Below are 9109 nucleotides of genomic sequence, written 5' to 3' on the forward strand. Positions count from 1 at the left end.
CTTCCCTTCCCTTCCCTTCCCTTCCCTTCCCTTCCCTTCTCTTCTCTTCTCTCTCCCTCCCTCCCCTCTCCCTCCCTCCCTCTCTCTTTTTCTTTTTTCCTTCTCCTTTTTATGAGACAGGGTCTCACTATGTAGCCCAGGGTGGCTTCAAGCTCACAGCATCACAGCATCCTCCTGCCTCTCAGCCTCCCGAGTGCTGGGATTATAGATATGTGCCTCCACACCTGACCTTCATTTTCATTTTGCAGGTGAGGGAGCTAAGGTTTAGGAGGGTTAAGGGGGAATGCGAGGCTTCCCAGCAAGACATCTTTGAGTCAGGCCTGCTGACGCCGTTGCGCCCGCATTTTGGGCTTGCTGGGAGGCTGAGATTGCGCCCTCTACCGGACAGCTACCTGAGGGTGCCGGGGGCTGCGGAGTTCGGTCTCAGGGGACCGATCCCCAGCTCTTCCAAGCAGCTCGGCCAGATGCGGGCGGTGACGGGGGCGTGCAGTAAGGCGTCTCGCCAGCAGGTGGCGCTGCAGGCCCTCCTAAGTCTCTGACCACAGCCCGAGACTCTCGGATTCAGGCGGAATCGGTTACACCCTGCAAAGAACTACTTAAGGCCAGGAGGTTGTCTAGGGTCCGTTCTCACCCTTTTGCCCGAGTCACTAATCCTCTCCTAGGAAGCGCTCGTAAATTCTTCAGATTTTTTCCCTCTAAAGATTTTCTTTGCGTTTTCATAGGTAAATGGATGCAACCAGAGACCTACATTGCTTGATCAATTTTGCATACCTCTATTTTGCAATCTGAGCAACTACTTTGCAAATAACACTATGCAACATATTAACCATTGTTAATTTCCTACTATCTTGTCTTGAAATTCTATATCATTATTTTTGCTTTTCTCTCTTTAAAATAAAAAAAAAATTCAGAGAGAGAGAGAACAGAAAATCAGAGCATAAGGGACAGGGACATATTAGACCTAACTAATAAATATCACATATTCACAAATGTGCTTGGTTTTCCCCCAAATACATCAAGCTATTTCCAAATTGCTTCTTATGTGAAGCCCTCCAGTAAAGGCAAAAAAGATTGATTAAAGCATTGTGAGCACTACTTTAAAAAAAAACCACAACAGTTTTATTGCATTCAAAATAGGTCCATGCACATGCATGAAGCAATTTCAACATCTTCAAGGAGAATTATGAGACAGACAGGCAGGTACTAGGCATGAGCTCTCAGGCAAAGAAGCCTTGTCCAGAGAGACAGAGAGTGGCCGTGGGGAACCACAGCTCTCTGGCCCCAGAGGAGTGGGGAAAGCCCCCTACACACCTGCCCTGTGTACCGGGCAGGGAAGGGCACAGAGAAAGGAAGGAGGAGTTTTCTGAGAAGGCAAAAGGGATCTCGTGGACTGCATGCGGCTGGCCTGTGTCTTTGGGACACGGTGGCTGGGGGGTCATCCTGGGAGTGCAGTGGTGACCTTCCCTGGATGCAGGGGTGCAGGTGAGCGAAGCAGTACGGTCCCCCTGTGCTGTGGATCCCCCTGTGCTGTGCCTGGCCACTGGGGAGGCTGCTCCCACGCACCCCACTGATGCCTCCTCACCACGTGTGCCCAGGGTGGCACTGCTGCGGACAAGCTGGGCAGTGCGTGGTGACAACACACATCCTTCCCCTCCCGTGCACAGGTGGGGTCTGTCTCTCTGCGCCTGGACTACCGGCTGCCCTCTGACTCGCTTTGGCCAGTAGAATACGGCAGAAGTGAGAGCGTAACTGGGAGTCCAGCCCTCAAGGGGCCTTCCTGGCTTCTGCTTTGTTTTTAGAAACTGTGCCGACTTTGCACACAAGCCAGGCGCACCTGCGGGAGGATGAGACTCGGTGGGAGAGACTGAGTCATCAGGGCTCAGGACCATGATGACTTCACCTGGCACCCTCCCGCCTTCCTTCTCCTCGGTAGGGTTTGGTAGCTGAGATCCACTGAACAGCGCCTAACCCTGGAGTCGTGAGGCAGCAGATGACAGTTTGTGATACAGGCGAGGCAAACAGATCCCCGCTGGATGCCTGGATTTAGGGGATAGAAAATCTCCTGAGCTTTAACTGTTGGCAATGAATTAGCAGAACAAAACTTGCAGGTCAAAGCAAATCTATCTGAGCTCTCCTGGAGCCCCAGGGACCACAGTTTGCAAATCAGGCTGGGATGCCTGTGGGAGTGAGCCTGGGCTGGCTGTTTGCAGGAGTCTTGGCAGATGGAAATCACGATCAGTAAGTTTATAAAATCACGATCAGTAAGTTTATAAACAATCGAGCGTTGGTATAGCTTTTCTCCCCTGACTTCCGACCAGAGGCAGCAGTCTTTTGGGACTTTGCCCTGGAAAACGGAGGTCCGGCTTGGCACCTGTGCACTTCTTGGTTCCAGGTGTGCTCTGATCGCGTGTAGGATCTTTCAGCTGCAGTCACACCAGGTCCTGATCTCGATACCCCTGCAGTGCACCAGACACGTTGGAGCTGGAGTCAACACTCCGAGCGGCCTCCGTCACCTCATCAGGTGAGTGATCAGCGGGTACTGACGAGGGCAGGGAAGTGATTCCTCTGATCAGAGTTCCCGAGAAGGGTGAAGAAAGGCAGCAAATGGAGCTCAACGCTTCATGCCAGTTTCTTAAAGGTCTTCTGGTTGTTTCCCTTGCATTGTCTGTGAGACTTTTCAAAAGTTCTTAAGTGCAGGTTGGTCCTAAATACCCACCATAAGGGAACATGCAATTCCCTCAAGTGCACAACTAGAAAAGAAAATGAAAGTGAAAAGCCGGAGGAAGGTAGGAGAGTATTCTTCCTGGAAAGGGTTTTCTCTGGGCAAGTTACTCAGTGGAGACTTTTTAACGGGAGATGGACAAAGGATTGTGATTGCTCACGTTGCACACAATGGGCATAGTTTGCCCTTCTGACTTCAGACGGGGACAAGGCCTGGCTCATCTGTGGCATAAATGCTTTCAGTGCCATTTCCATTTCATGAGCTGTGAATGCTGGGATTGCTTGAGCTGATGGGTTAAAGGGATGGGGCACCTGTCTGGAGGACAGCTCTGGTCCCAGCATGGGCTGTGGGCTGCCTACATCCGGGTTATCGGGGCAAAGGTAGGGAAGAGCTTCTTCTAAAGGCATATTCCAGTCCCAGCTCTGTGGGAGGCTGAAGCAGGAGGATTCTACATTTGAGTCCAGCCTGGGCAATTTAGCAACATAAAGAAACCCTGTCTCAAAATAAACAAATAAAGGCATAAATAAATAAATAGGGCTGGGGATGTAGCTCAGTGTAAAGGTACTGGGTTCAATTGCCCAGTATTGCAAAAAGGAAAAAAACCAAAATAAAACAAAGCAGATTCCTGGGTCCAAATGAAAGCTACAGATTTGGGATCCCTGGGAATGAGCCTGGGAGGAACGTCTTTAACAAGATCCTTAGTGCGTTCACACAGGGCAAGGCACGTAGGCATCATGGCCAGAGGTGAGCTCTGAGAAGCTTTTTCTTCTGTTAGATGTCTCAACCTAACGATCTCAGTGAGGCACTGACCAATGGCCTGGCATCTACAGAGAAAGGGCTTTGATTTTTGCCACTGGGATCAGGCAGGTAACTAACATTATGTCTTAGTACAGGCTAACCAGATCGCCGCTGGCTGAGAGAGATCCATCTCTTTGTCTGATGTAGGGTACTGCTCTTGGGAACTAGCAGCGTTTGTGAAATATGGCTGACTCTGCCCAGAACGACAGCCATCATCAACTGCAGGGTGACGCATCACCTCACCATTCGATGGCTTAACATGAGAATGAAAATCTATGGGCGTTTACAGTTTCCCAGGATCAGGAATCTGGAAGGCATTCAAATGGTGGGGGTGGTGGGGTTTTGTCATCAACACATGGGCTAGGGCGTGGTCACCTGAAGCTTTGCTTGGAGCTGGATGGCTCACTCCTGTGATGGGCCAGCTGTGGGGACTGCTGGCAGTGGGCTTTGGTCTCTCTCCTCAGGGGCATCCCCAAAGCCCAGCTGGAGATGGCCTCACAGCCTGATGCTCCTTGTCCCCAGGCCCAGGGGAACACAGTGGGTCTAACTGAGCTTTGGAGGGCATGTACTGTGGTGCCTGAAATAACCTATTGGTCGGAGCGCTGTCCCTATTTACTGTGAGCGGAGGCCGCACAGAGGTGTGACAGCTGGGGGGAGGGTTACTGAGGGCCGCCTTGCAGCCTGGCTGCCTCGTGGGCTGTAGGCACCTTGTCAATAATGAGGACCAATAGCGATTGGGACTTTACGAGGTGTTAAAAGCTGTCTCATTCTTTTTCACAAGTCTCATAATAGTATACATGCCATTTATTGGCTTTAGACATTTGGAATTGGATTTGCAGACCAAGCAGAAAGACAGTTTATGAGTTCAGAGGGAAATGGAAGGACTGCTTAGAAGCATAAAATGGTATGGTTTTGGGGACAGAAGTTGTGAAATGAAAGGGAGGGAGGGGAGGCAGAGAGGAAGGGGCGGGAGGCGGCGGGCAGCCTGTGATGTCTGCGGGTCAGGAGCTGCCTTGGGCTGGCGGCGCGGTGGGAAACAGAGGGGGATGCGCTGAAGTTCTAAGGTGATCGCGGACTGAAAATACAGCCATGAACATCGGAAACTGAGGTGCAGAGGGGGACAGGGGAACTAGCCCTCCTGCGAGGAGGCCGTGCATTCTGTCTAACTCAGGAATAATGGCGTAAGTATTACTTGGAGCCGAGGGGGTGAGCCCTGGGGTTTGTCAGTTGGAAACTGGTGCTATGCACACACAGAGCAGTTCTCCCGAGAGGATGGCATGGACACTACACTGGACACTTGGGCTTGTGTCTGGCCACCGGCAGCCTGCTGGCCTCATCCCAAGAGTGTCTGCTTCAGTGGTCCAGGGTGATGCTTGAGAGTACATCTTTCTAACAAGCCCCCAGGTGGCAGTGGTGCTGTGGATCAGACTTTGAAAACCACCAGGCTGCAGAGGGGGTGGAGGGACAGCGGGGAGGCTGCTGCCCCAGGCTCCCAGGAGTAGCCAGTGGCTCATCCTCTCTCTCCGCTTCCCTACAAAGGGGCTGACTTTAGATCCTGAAGCCACAGGACAGCAGAAGCCTCGGAAGATCTTAGCAGTTGATAGTGGGGGACAGCGGAACTCGGAAGTGACATCGGGGCTCACCTAGAGAACTATGGCAAAGAGGGTCTCCTTGCTTCCTGTCCAGGCCTCTGTCCACTGCTCCCACCCAGCCCAGGGCTGCCACCGCATGGTTTTCCCTCTGAGTCCCTTTGAGCTATGCCCCATGTCACCTGGTCCCAGGCACTCCAGAAATGGTTCGTTGGGATTCAGACCCCAGCCTCTCCCTGACATGCAAGCAAGGAAGGGAGCAATTGGGGACTTTGGACAGTGAGACAAGGCGACGTCCACTGCCCTCCCCAGACTTTCAGCTCTGTCTTGAAGTCCCCGCACCCGATCCCTGTCCTTGAGGAACTCTCAGCCTGACAGAGAAAACAATGAGACGGGCATAGAGATTTGGTCTTTAAAAATTTAAAAGAAAAATGGGTGTCGACAATAGGACTAACATCTTTCCTTTCTTTTTAAGAACATTTAATTATTATACCAAAGCACGAATACTTTAAAATTAAATGGCTAATTTTCTCTTTCAGTTTTATTTCAGAGCAACAGCTTCTTAGAAGTTTCCATTGTACCCAGGGGGATAATAGAGATGAAACCAAGTACCATCAAATGTATAGTAATACCTACTATCTGTGCAAAATATTACCCTTTTTAAAGAATACATATTGAAAACTGGCTTCTATCATTCATTCCTGCATATACACATTCATCCAGCAAATGTGTTTTCTTTTTCTTTTTCTTTTTTTTGGTTTTTCTCCGGTACCGGGAACTGAACTCATGACCTTGCGCTTGCCAGGCAGGCGCTTTTGCCGCTGAGCTAAATCCCCAGCCCCGAGGGTAGTTTTTGTTTTCTTTTTCTTTTTCAATCCAGCAAATGTGAATTGGGTGTCTACAGTGTTCCAGGGATTGCCTAGGTGCTGAAGAAGTTGCTATGAATAAGAAGGAAAAACTGTCCCAATAGAACTGGTATGGGCTGCAGAGATAGACCTTAAAGAATACTGAAATGTATGGGATGGCAGATCATGAAATAAATCCTAGGCAGAAAAGGAAGCAGACACTTTGGAACCTGCTTTAGTCGTTTATCAAAAAGTTAACATAAATTTATTATATGATGCAGAAATTCCACACTTAGGCAGGCACCCATGAGAATGGAAAAGAATACATCTGTACAACAGCTTGTCCATAAACGATCCTAGTAGCATTCTTCATAATATGAAGAAGTGGCAACAACTTAAATGTCCATCAGTTGATGAAGGGATAAAAGGTGGGCTATCTCTGTACAACTATCCAGCCTAAAAAATAGTGTAACACTGACAATTGTTACAACGCAGATGGATCTTGACAATTGCACGGCAAGTGAATGTGGCCAGGCAAAAAAGGCCAAACATTATGTAATTCAGTGTATATGCAATGTCCAGCAGAAGTGATTTCCAGAAAGACAGGAAGTAGGTCAGGGGTTTCCAGGAGCTGGGGACAGGGGAAGATGGGCAGTGACTGTCAGTGAGTGTGAAATCTCTGTCGGGGTGATGAAGATGTTGTAGAGCTGAGGATTGCACAACCCCATGAAGATTCCAGAAACCAGTGAAGTGTACCTTTTAAATGGGTGACTGTCTTAGTTACTTTTCTTTCATTGCTGAGATGAAATACCTGACTCCCAAAATTAGGGAAAGAAAGGTTCCTTTAACCCATAGTTTGTGAAGTTTCCATCCATCATCAGCTGGCTCCGAAGCAGGGTGGCACTGCAGAGGGCAACAGTTCAAGGCAGCAGAAGACAGCAAAAGCAAATAGAGCAAAAAGGGGAGAGAGCAATCCTCTTTTCCTCCCTTATATTGTAAGCAGGCTACCCACCCTAGGGCAGGTGTAGCACTCACATCATCTCCGTGCCCTCTTCATGCACAGGCTGAGGATGTTTGCAAAGACAGAACCCTGGCCCCCTGCTGAGTCACTAAGTTAAACTTCTAAACTTCTCAAGTTGACATAATGAATCAACCATCACAACATCCTAGGGAGTAAACAGCCACCCTAGGGCGTGTCCTCTACACCCTAGGATGTAGAACTGCTGAGTCACTTAGTTAAGCTGCTAAACTTCCTAAACTGACACATGTATCAACCATTACAGTGATGTTTATTGTATATGAGTTATATTCAATTTTGAAAAATAAGTGTCCTTTCTTGCCTTTTTCCCTTGAACTTGTGTCAGTGCTCCCTTTACCTGAATTCCCGAGCTTCCTCTGCAGGTGAGGTCCTCAGAGTAGTTGGGGTTGGGGTGGGCACACCCGCAGTTGCTTCAGTTGCTTCCTTGACCTCTTAGCATTGTTTGCAGAGAACAGCCTTTGTCCTAGTGGTGAGAAGGTCTAAGCCACAGAGGAGAGAAGATGCCTGGCAGCCTCTTGCAGAAGAGACCCACTGCTCTCCATGCTCATGGCCGTAAATGATAGACAGCAGGGTTCCTGCACTAAGCATCTGCCTCTGTGGACATGGCGAGGGAGAAATGAAGTCTGCATGCGCTCCGCTATAATGCTGAGCAGTTAGGGGCAGGGAGATGATGCAAACCTCAAAATGCCAACTGAACACTGCCCATTGCAACCTCAGGATAAAGAGAGGGCTCCATGTAGGAGGCTGCATGCCATAGCGAGAACAGCTTTCTATTCAGGACCTTGGAAACTTAGGGACCTTAAAGACTTAGGGACCTTGAAGACTTAGGTTCAAGTTCCCGCTCTCCTGTGTCATTTTGCTGACTTCTGAGCCTCAGTTTCTTCACTGGGAACAATGCTTGTTTATTTAGGGGATCTGAGGGTATTAAAGATAATGAATAAAACATGCTCCCTCAGATCCGGAGCTCAGTGAATAGTGATCAGGCTTAGTATGAACAGTCTCAGTGACATGTGAATTTCATCTGTTCAGCCTTGGAAGGGAGAAGAAAGTACAGCAAGAAATTGGTAGAAATGAGATCCATCTTCTTTGTTTCCTAAAGAACTTTCTAATGAAAGGGACTCCCTAACCAGTGAGGCGAGGAGGCCTGGAGAACTTAGCGCAGGGTAAATAGGCTTTTTGCAGAAAATCATGGAAACTCTCTTAACATTTAAATGGTACAAAGCAGTGCATTTTGTTTCCCAGGCAACCAACAAACTGGATTCCACTCCTAGGCTTAAAAAATGTAAATGTTCTTCAGGGCAGGTTTGGGCTGGCTGCACATAAATATCAAGGATTACATTTCTCAACCCCAAATCCAAACCATGCATTTTTTCAAAGAAAAGCACTCGGAGAGGTTCAGAAACTCTGGGTTCTCTACCGATGTTCCAGCACCCCTTCGCGCTGTACCTTGCGGTGACGCTGGGCACAAGGCCACCTGGAGCCGCAGAGCCCCTCGGGCGGGACTCAAGCTTGCTGGTGAGAAATCTTGACCTAGATGCCAACACACCTCATTTCTAGTTTAAAACCTGCTCCCAGTCCCGTGGTAGAGCGAGGGCCTCTTTCCAGAGTGTATCTGCATTTCTGGAGGCCCCATGGTGCTGGGAGATTCAGTTTTGCACCTACCTGGCTCTCCATGCCCTTGTTTGCTTGGGAGTCCCCCGAGATGCTCCTTGTCTTCTGCTTTGTTTCCCAAGTTCCTGGAGACACCCAGGTCCCCGTTGAATTGTTCTGCACATCTGGCTGCCAGGTCCCTTTAAATTTCTTTTCCCTTCAGTGCCACCCTTGAAGGTTTGAGGCCGAAGTGTCATGTATATGTCACTCTGAGGCACTACACTTGTGATATCGCACATTACCCATGGTCCCCAAGGCCCCACAATCGGTCCGTCCTCGCTTCCTGACACTCTGACACTCAGTCCAGATCTGAGAGTCAGGTTACCAGCCTCTGACGTTGTGTGCATATGTGTGTAAGGCACTTGTCTAGATTAATGAAGACCCAAGTTCCACATACCTAAGTACTTAAAAGTTATATATCAAGCCGACAAAGTGCCACATAACACATATCTGAGCCTTCTTCTTT

This window comes from Chinchilla lanigera, unplaced genomic scaffold (genome assembly GCF_000276665.1).
Source record: "Chinchilla lanigera isolate Chin_1 unplaced genomic scaffold, ChiLan1.0 scaffold00044, whole genome shotgun sequence".
NCBI classification, from domain to species: Eukaryota; Metazoa; Chordata; class Mammalia; order Rodentia; family Chinchillidae; genus Chinchilla; species Chinchilla lanigera.